The sequence below is a fragment of the Gadus chalcogrammus genome, chromosome 8 (genome assembly GCF_026213295.1).
Source record: "Gadus chalcogrammus isolate NIFS_2021 chromosome 8, NIFS_Gcha_1.0, whole genome shotgun sequence".
Lineage (NCBI taxonomy): Eukaryota > Metazoa > Chordata > Actinopteri > Gadiformes > Gadidae > Gadus > Gadus chalcogrammus.
In genome coordinates this window covers 24,505,262-24,516,371 of record NC_079419.1, presented here as the reverse complement: position 1 = coordinate 24,516,371, position 11,110 = coordinate 24,505,262, and positions in this window count along the sequence as shown.

Below are 11,110 nucleotides of genomic sequence, written 5' to 3'. Positions count from 1 at the left end.
CTTTCAAAGAAAGCTAAGCACAACTACAGTTGTGCTTAGCTGTTATCTGTTATTTGAGAGCTTTTCTGTTTGTTTGTCCTACTGTTCGTTTTTTAGTTATTGGATGGATGTTATTAAGCTAAACCCTCTTACTTTGATGTCACTGAATGTCAGGGGTATATGTGATGCTGTTAAAAGAAAAGCTATGTTTTTATTTTGCAAAAGAAGTGAAGCTGATTTAATTCTACTTCTACTTCTACTAATTCTACTCCAGTGAGTCAGACTTTACGTTTTGGAAAGGGCAATGGGGAAATGGAATTTACTGTAGTCATTGCACCAATCACTCAGCGGGGGTCTCTGTTTTTCTACATAAATTTAGGGGTGATATTTTAGAGGTTGTCTCTTCAGATGATGGTAGATGGTTGACTATTATTCTCAAACAGGATAATGCAATTTTCATTGTGTGCAATGTTTATGGTCACAATTCTCGCTCTCTAAACAAAGGGCTTTTCTCCCAAATAATTTTGAAACTAAATTCATTTTTAATTGTAAGTGGTGACTTTAATGAATGTGCTGATGATGCAAAGGACAGGTATCCGCCAAAAAATTGCCAAACTTCGCAAAGTAACAATCTGATAACAATTGTGATTTGTCTCTGACTGATGCATGGTGCTTCTTATATCCCGATATGCAAGACTTTACCTGGTCAAATGGGAATTTATCTCGTAGATCAAGAATTTATCTCTTTTTGATCTCCACAAATGCTCTATATCTTGTTATAGATGTGTCTCACTCTTCTGCTCCTTTATCAGACCATAAACTAATTAGCCTTAAGTTATGTGGTTCACAGGATACTACAAATTTAAGAGGTGACTGGAAATTCAATAATTCTCTTCTTCAGGATAACCAGTTTAATGATAGAATTAAAGAAATAATTGAAGAAATATATACTGAAAACAATAAGGGTGATTATAAAAAAAGATGGGAATATTTTAAATATATGTCTAGGTGTGCTGCTATAAGGAGAAGTAAAGAACTAAAGGTCATTAAAAATCAAAACGAATCTGAATTATTAGATAGAATAAACACCCTTTTATCTAAAACTAACTTAACTTCTGAGGAAGAAATAGAATTAAAGGAGATACAACTCAAAATAGATCAAATTTACCCATTACTTTGTTAACTATCGATTATAAAATAGTGTCTTTAGCCTTTGCAAACAGATTAAAGACAGGACTTGATAATATTGTGGCTGAAACCCAGTCAGGCTTTATGAAGGGTAGACATATTAGTAACAATATTAGACTTGTATTAGACCTACTTGACTATGCAGACCAAGTACACTGGAAAAAGGGTTTTAAGCCGTACTTCATCTGATTATTATTTTGTAATTCAATTCAAATAAACATTTTTTGTTTTATTTTTAAAATAACTTTTTTTTATTTCAAAATACTGTGAAATATAGATATTTTTAATTAGGAGCTCAATTAAGAAATATCCATTTTGACAAATGTAAAATTTTAAGGTTGTGTATTCAACTGATTAATAATTTTGTCATTCAATCCAAATATTTTTGTTTTGTTTTCTTCCTAAAACACTGTTATATTTGATTAGGAGCTCAATTTAGAAATATTTCTTCAGACTCAGCTCAGTCCTGGTGGTAAAAAGCAAACTCAGGAACCGGATGTCCTTGCAGACCTTAAACTCCATCCTATACATCCGATATGGATTAAAGCAGAGTGGATTAAAGCTGTCAGGTGATGCTTGCTTTGAGCACCAGCTGCCTGATCATGTTCTGAAGCTTTTTGGAACATCAGCTGCTTATTCATTCAAGGTAGCACCTACAGCTGAACCTGCAGTAGAGAGCCTTGACCAGAGTGACGATGACTCACTGGTTCTGTGAGCTAGGACAGTCTGTCTGTGTCTGGAGGGAGGTCTGGAGTAGGCCCAACTCTGCAATTTACATTGTTAATTTATATACTGTGTGGCGGCAGTAGCTCAGGTGGTAGAGCGGGTTGGCTGGTAACCTGAAGGTTGTTGGTTCGATCCCCGGCTTTACCAAGCAGAGTATCGAGGTGTCTTTGACACTGCTGATGCTGGAACAGAGACTTCCAACTCTCCAGCAGAAGCGCCCCAAGGCCATGAAGCGGCGAGAGCCGAGCGGGAAAAAATGTTGATGATGTATACAAAAAAATGTTATGTTTAAAAATGTTCATGTTTAAATGAGAAACAATTGTTTGATTAAATTGTAATCTTTTTGATTAGATAAAACAAATTATTTCTGATAGATATTTCTTAAATGAGAAACAATTGTTGGAGTGAATCAATATTTTTTTGTTTAGGATTTAACATACGATTTAAATGTATTAACTTCATTCAAAGAATAGAATTATACTTGGTGCCAAGTTGTATTATTTTGTTTTTATGAACATAGGAAATATTGTTTGAGGCAAGCTATATATTTGTCATTGGCTCAAGTTATGTAATATAGATGTGAACCATTACCCTTGTTTTTTTTAATTGGTTCAACAGAAGGCTTTTTCCAGTGCAGGCTCCTAATCAAATATAACAGTATTTTAGGAAGAAAACAAAAAAAATATATTTGGATTGAATGACAAAATTATTAATCAGTTGAATACACAACCTTAAAATTTTACATTTGTCAAAATGGATATTTCTTAATTGAGCTCCTAATTAAAAATATCTATATTTCACACTATTTTGAAATAAAAAAAAGTTATTTTAAAAATAAAACAAAAAATGTTTATTTGAATTGAATTACAAAATCATAATCAAATGAAGTACGGCTTAAAACCATTTTTCCAGTGTATAAAGCGAGGTGTTAGACAAGTTCGCCATTTTTATTTAATTTAGTTGTTGAGCTGTTATCCATAAATATTGCCCAAAATCCAGACCTTAAAGGCATATCTATATTTGATAGAGAAATAAGAATTTCGCAACTGGCGGATGATACAACCCCTTTCCTCACACTGGAAAAAGCCTTCTGTTGAACCAATTAAAAAAAAAACAAGGGTAATGGTTCACATCTATATTACATAACTTGAGCCAATGACAAATATATAGCTTGCCTCAAACAATATTTCCTATGTTCATAAAAACAAAATAATACAACTTGGCACCAAGTATAATTCTTTGAATGAAGTTAATACATTTAAATCGTATGTTAAATCCTAAACAAAAAAATATTGATTCACTCCAACAATTGTTTCTCATTTAAGAAATATCTATCAGAAATAATTTGTTTTATCCAATCAAAAGATTACAATTTAATCAAACAATTGATTCTCATTTAAACATGAACATTTTTAAACATAACATACATTTGTATACATCATCATCAACTCTCCGCTTCATGGCCTTGGGGCGCATCTGTCTGGATTCGAAATCACATCGCGACATCAGTCAGGGTTAGGTGCTTTGTCAAAGACACCTCGATACTCTGCTTGGTGAAGCCGGGGATCGAACCAACAACCTTCAGGTTACCAGCCAACCCGCTCTACCACCTGAGCTACTGCCGCCACACAATATACAATATATATTAACAATCTAAATCTGAAAAGTAGCTAAATATAGCGACAAAATCGCTAAGTTGGCAACACTGCGGTTTGGTCCAGTAGTCGTAAGCGTCTTTGTATTTAATGCGCATGCGCAGGCTTGTACGTAACCTTGAAATTGTACATTTGTCTGAATAAATATTTCTAAATTGAGCTCCTAATCAAATATAACAGTGTTTTAGTAAGAAAACAAAAAAAAAATATTTGGATTGAATGACAAAATTATTAATCAGTTGAATACACAACCTTAAAATTTTACATTTGTCAAAATTGATATTTCTTAATTGAGCTCCCAATTAAAAATATCTATATTTCACAGTATTTTGAAATAAGTTGAGCTAGTTGAACAGTTTTCTTCAGCCTCAGGCTTAAAGCTTAATATATCTAAGTGTGAATTATTGCCTTTGCATGAGTGTGATGAAACATCAATAGACAACGTTCCTATAAAGAATGTAGTGAAATATTTAGGTATTCATATGACAAGAAACCTTTTAGTTAGACAACACTTGAACTTTAACGAGATAATTAAGAAAACTAGAAATATATTCAATCTCTGGCTTCAAAGGGACTTAACATTGTATGGTAGAGTACTATTATCTAAAGCTGAGGGGCTGTCTCGTTTTGTTTATCCGTCACTTTCTCTTTTTGTTAATGACTCCACAGCCAATGTCATGAATAAGTTATTCCTTGATTTTATTTGGAAAAATAAACCCCACAAACTTAAAAAAGCAGTATTATCTAACAGTAGAGCGGACGGAGGTCTTGAAGTTTTAAATTTCATCGATACTGTTAATACTTTTAAAGTTAACTGGCTTAAAAGATGCTTAGCTAACCCAAATTCTTTATGGTTTTTCATCCCTAACCACATTTTTGATAAAATTGGTGGTCTCTCTAATGTAATTACGCACCAAACAGACTTCCTGTTGCATTGTCTAAGTTTCATCAGCAGTCTCTTCTTGCCTGGAAGTTATGCTACACCCACAACTTTTCTCCTCACAGAACTTTCCTATGGAATAATAATAATATAACTATTAAAAATACTTCCCTCTTTTATCCAAAATGGTTTGAAAGAAATATTGCAATTATTTTGTCTTTATTCGATGAACATGGCTCAATAATGTCGTATGAGAACTTTATAACAAAGCACAGTTTTCCTATTCCCTTCGAGGAATTCAATGCTTTAACTAAAGGCGGCTGCATGCTTCAGCGTTGGTGTTACGTTGTTGCGCAAAATTTACTCAAAGCAATTCATGCTCCCTTTTAGGTTGCGCGTTTTGCGCGTGTTGCCAAGCAATTTACCGCCAGAACAGTAGGTGGAGTAATATGTGGAGTAAAGTTTTTGTTGAAGACGACCTCGAGAATGACGTCTTTGTCTGTGGGAGTCGTTGGTTTGTTTATGTGCCAAAGTTTGATGATCTCCTTTCGCGAGTCATCCAATATCTTCCCGACGCTCACCAAAACCGGCCCTTGTCAGGGAGCAGCTGGCAGATTATTTTTAGTCAGATGCTGGCGTGTTTCCCCACCAGTACAATGTGCTACGATTGGGTATGCGCACTGACCAATAAATATACATACATTGGTCACTTGGAAGCATGACTTTTGATTCATTAGTTATCATGTTACACAAGTTACCTAATTTGGTTTACGTCAAACTCATTAATTCATATCTATATAAAATGTTTATACAACAGCTACTGCCTTGACAGATGAATGAATTATTTAAGTGTAGGCCTATAGCCAAAGGCTTTAAGCTATAGCGCATAATGTCCACATAAATTATATGGTAGGCAGCATTATTAGAGAAAAGGGGTTTATTTATCAAATACAGAAAATAGTCCCACCATACACGCACACATTTTTCATTCACTACACACTCACGCTTTCAAATTTCATTCACTCAAAGAGGCTACTGAACTTATGTTTCACACAGAACATGAACACTTATGTTTCACATAGAACGTGAACACAAAACATTACGTAATTAATTCAAATAGGCTAACACTAAAACAAATAAGGCCAGTAGGCCTAATAGAACGAATATCGGGTGACAAGATCATTAAAATGGCTCACAATCCCGCATCAGCTGTTTGATGTCGCGCATCAAAATAGCACTTTGCCCCTGTGGAAGGGTTTGCTTAAAGGGTTCGCATAATTATGTGCCAGATCGGGTGGTAGGTGGCGGTATGAAAACAGGAAATGTGATACTCCAGACAGGAAGTAGTAACCAGACGAGGAGACCAATCACAGCCTTGCAGGCTGCGCGGCTCGCGTAAAAGCTTACGTAAAAAATGACGCAAGTCTAGAAAAATCGCCCGACGCACGCAAGACGTGAGAAGTCGCGCAAGGGGTGCGCAAGGGCGCGCAAGGGCCTCTTGTGCTTGCGCTTACGCTTACGTAACTGAGCATAAATTGGCCTTAAGGCTATTCCTTCAGGTTTGTCTCATCTGATTAAGAGTCATGTTTGTTTTAATGAAGTACATACTTCCTATGATATACCTATATTGTCTTTGAATGGCATGGAATTAAAGGTTAAAAAATGTAATAATAGATTAATTCGTCAAATATTGCAAAGTAAAAACAAAATTATTCCAAGAGGAAAATTCTACTCGAATTTGCATTTGGGAAACATAACTTGGAAAATGACGTGGCTTTTACCTCATCAATTTTGTATTTCCAACAAGGTAAAATAAATTCATTTTAAAATTTTACATAAAATCTATCCAGTCAATTCTATAATATCAAAATTGTTGATACACTGGAAAAAGCCTTCTGTTGAACCAAGTAAAAAAAACATGGGTAATGGTTCACATCTATATTACATAACTTGAGCCAATGACAAATATATAGCTTGCCTCAAACAATATTTCCTATGTTCATAAAAACAAAATAATACAACTTGGCACCAAGTATAATTCTATTCTTTGAATGAAGTTAATACATTTAAATCGTATGTTAAATCCTAAACAAAAAATATTGATTCACTCCAACAATTGGTTCTCATTTAAGAAATATCTATCAGAAATAATTTGGTTTATCCAATCAAAAAGATTACAATTTAATCAAACAATTGTTTCTCATTATTGTATACATCATCATCATCATTTTTTCCCGCTCGGCTCTCGCCGCTTCATGGCCTTGAGGCGCTTCTGTCTGGATTCGACATCACATCTCGACATCAGTCAGGGTTAGGTGCTTTGCCAAAGACACCTCGATACACTGCTTGGTGAAGCCGGGGATTGAACCAACAACCTTCAGATTACCAGCCAACCCGCTCTACCACCTGAGCTACTGCCGCCAGTGAGTCGTCGTCACTCTGGTCAATGGTAGTACTTTCACCTCAAAAAGTCGCCAAAAGTCACCAATAGCAGCTGAAAAAGAAGCTAGATTTGTCGCTTGTCGCTGTTTTGAAAAAAAGTCGCCAAAGGGGTCTGAAAAGTAGCTAAATATAGCGACAAAATCGCTAAGTTGGCAACACTGCGGTTTGGTCCAGTAGTCGTAAGCGTCTTTGTATTTAATGCGCATGCGCAGGCTTGTACGTAACCTTGACATTTTACATTTGTCAAAATAGATATTTCTTAATTGAACTCCTAACTAAAAATATCTATATTTCACAGTATTTTGAAATAAAAAAAAGTTATTTTAAAAATAAAACAAAAAATGTTTATTTGAATTGAATTACAAAATAATAATCAGATGAAGTGCGGCATAAAACCCTTTTTCCAGTGTAGCTCCTGCGTCTTTTGTGGACTCGCTGATGAAACATTTGCCCATCTTTTTTTTTAAAGGGGTAGTTCGGAATTTTGGACATAGGGCCTGATTCCCAAGTGAGCTTTGGTATTCTTTATCACTGGAGACAGTTTTCAACACATTTCATTCAGTCCTTCTAGTTGCAGAGTTCGCTCGTGCTAGGCTAGCGCACGGCAACGGGCAATGCTAGCCTGCTATTAAAAACAGTCTTACCCACTCCACAGTACACCCAGGGTAAATCAATTATAAAGCCAGACTATAGATTTAAATGTCTGTGTTGATAGAAAAATGTTAGAAATAAAAGCAACCTTGCATTGCATTGCATTTTGAGGGAATTGCTGGGTCACAGCAAAAATAAATAAATATATTTTGTTGTTGACTAATGAATGTGAGATAGATACTGGTTATGTTGGACACTGTATTCCATTGAGACAAGGCTGTTGTGATTTACATATCTGAAAATGTCATGTCAAGTTTACATTATATACGGGTTACAGGTTTCAAGAGTTTACCTGCTCCAGTTTATATGCAAAGGACAAAGTCAGAGTACAAAAAAGCTGCTGGTTATATTTTAGCAACATTTTCTAAGGTGAAGTTCTGTGTTGATGCTGATAAGATGGTACTTGAGTTATTGTACTACTTTAATTATTGTACTACTTGAGTTATTGCACTATTGTTGAATTATTGCACTATTGTTGAATTATTGCACTACTGATGAGTTATTATATTACTGAGTTTTGAATTATTACAACTCTGCTGATGTCAGATGTGGCATTGTACTTTTGCGTACGTTTAAGCTTCTTAAGAGAGGGGGAATATGTTGTGTATTCAGTCGTATTGTGTGCTGTTCCTGTTACTCCACTACACCACCGGATGGCGCACTTACCTAGTGTTGTACTGAGACTGTGTAATGTGACGTTGCGTGAGAAGAAGAAGAATACAATGATCGTTGACTGAATCTACAGTGCCCGTCTCGTTCTTTATTATATTATATTAACAAGTACAAGTTAATATAGAACATTATGTTACTTTTACAGTTGAAGTACGACTGATGATTTAAATCGCGACTTTCAGGTTTTTTTTCGGGTTTATTTTTTTCTCACGTCGTGCCCCCCCTGAAGAACTCTGGCGCCCCACAGTTTGAAAACCACTGGTCTAAGGAGATAAACCAAGAACTGAGCTATCAGCACATCCGTATATCCACATATATTCAGAAACGTAAAACTTAACATTGACTTACCAAGGTGTAAATGTAGGCCTGTTTGGACCTTATTCAGGCATAGCGAAAATAAATATTTCTTCACGCCATCCCCAATTGCACAGTCTCCTGTCATATACAAAACAATGAAAAATTCTTGAGGATTGCACATTCTAGGTGTAGTAGATGTACCATACAGTACATATGTACATGTTTTGTTCAGCATGGAGAGGGGGGGGGGCTAACTTGTGGTATAAAAGTTCAAGTGCTTTACCGAGTGCAACTGAGTAAGGAAGTCGCAGGTGAGGATGCATACATGTTTTAGTTTTTTACATACCCTTGACTTGGACTTCAAAAGGACGGGTCCAATCAATATTTGTCTGCTTATAGAAGCCAATAATTGCTCTTTCTCTGTCCTCTTCTGTGACGTGCATGTCCAAAGTCAACTTTAAGGTTGGCTTCTGGTCGGCATCTTTGAGCAAATGGGTCTGAAACATTTTGGCTGCTGCCTTGGCATCTGGCTCCAGCTTCCATTCAAGTATTAAACAAGTAGCATAACTCTTACATGAAATAGCGGACACACAAGAGATGGACATGCACATCTAAAATCATATGCAGTAAATCTAAGCTACAAAAAAATGAAATCAACTGGATCAATAAAGGACACATTCAACAAATCAATACAGAACCACATAAAACTGATCGTAATGTAGGGAAAGCACCTTCATTGCAAATCTCTGACACTGCCAGTGGACGAGGTTGAGGCAGCTGAGGTCTGGGCAGCTGAGGTCGAGGCAGAGGACTGGGCAGCTGAGGTCGAGGCAGAGGACTGGGCAGCTGAGGTCGAGGCAGAGGACTGGGCAGCTGAGGTCGAGGCAGAGGACTGGGCAGAGGACTGGGCAGCTGAGGTCGAGGCAGAGGACTGGGCATCAGAGGACTGGGCAGCTGAGGTCTGGGCAGCAGAGGTTGATTGTTGATGTGAACTGTAAACACAGACAGAGGGCAAGAATAAGACAAAGGCAAATAAAACATTTCACAGGTTGTACAATGGTGCTATCTCTGTTCACTGTATTGCACATGACTGGAAAAGGAAGTCCATAAGGCATTGTGTCTGTTGTGTAGTCTGTTGTGTAGTAAAATTGTCTAATTGTTTGGATGACTACCTACATTTCACAGACATCAATGTGGTCTTGGATGCTGGCCATGTCAATCGCTTGACCACAGAACATACACTCCACCTCACACTGTGTGTGTGGCCCGGGCTTCTCTGTCTGGGAGATGGTCTGGAAAGACAAAATGAAGTGAAGAGAAAGAGTTCTGTCAGCTGGTGTGGATCAGCTGATGTGGGCTGGCTTTATCATACTAACAGCTGATATGGTGGGCTACAATTTAATTTACAAAGCGACTTCTAGATAATTCAAATTCTGCTGCCTGAGTGTAAAAGGGAATTACATACTACTCTACAACAGGAATTTACAACAAATACAGAGATCAGGTGCAAGATTAACCACTTGATTAGAGAATAGCAGTAGGGCAAAGGAAAAGGAAGGGAGAGTCCATGGCTACATTAACTACATAGCCTGCCAGAACTAATGCAGAATGCTCAATTTGACATACAGCACATGATGGATAGAATGGTAGATATAGACAATCATGCAAAGTAATTACAGTCTTCATAAACAAAATATTGTTACCTCAAGATCAATATCCCTTTGAAGGGGCCTGGCATACAGAATTGCCTGCCCGATATTTGCCGTACTACATAAGTAGTGTGGCGTGTACCCTTCCCTGGGACAGTCGATGGGGATGAGGCATTTTGACCTTGTAGTTCCCCTGGACCTCAGGAGCTGGTATCCCCCACAGTCCCTCAGGGCCGGATAGTTAAGTAGCAGAATTGCAGTGAATTCTGTAGCAGTGCAGAATTTATCTGTAAAAGGAAATCAAGAAATCAAGTGACACAAACAATTGTTAATTGTCTGGATTTACAAATGTACAACCTACCTGCCTACCCACCCAACCACCCATACACTGTCATGGACGAAAGTATTGGCTCTGTCACGCCAAATTTGTTCCGGGTGCCAAATTTGTACCGGGCACGTCATCCATACGTAATCCATTCCAAACCTGCCTGGCAATAGATGATCGCGTCGTCCGTTGCGAATGACGTGAAAGGTTCACGAACATTCGCGAACCTTCAAGCTCGTTCATTCGCACTTGTCCGTTATTTGTATTGTGCTATTTCGTCCTTGACCTGCTTTAAACACTCAGTTTACTTGCTAAATTTGATTAAACAATTAAATACAATACAAATATAAAGTAAAAACAAGTGTTATCTAGCTATCCGTTTTATGTATTATGTTATTTCGTCTTTGGCAACATGAGCGCAAATGTTTTTTGAAACCTGCCCGGCAACGGACAACCCTTACGTAATCAGTTGTCCGTTGTCTGGCAACGGACAACTCATGACGTGCCCGGTACAAACTTGGCACCCGGTACAAACTTGGCACCCGGTACAAATTTGGCGTGACAGCTGTCCTCTGGCTTAACTCAATAGCTCAAGACAATTAAAACAACAATACGTTCCCCCAAATTCAACAGTTTGGACATAATG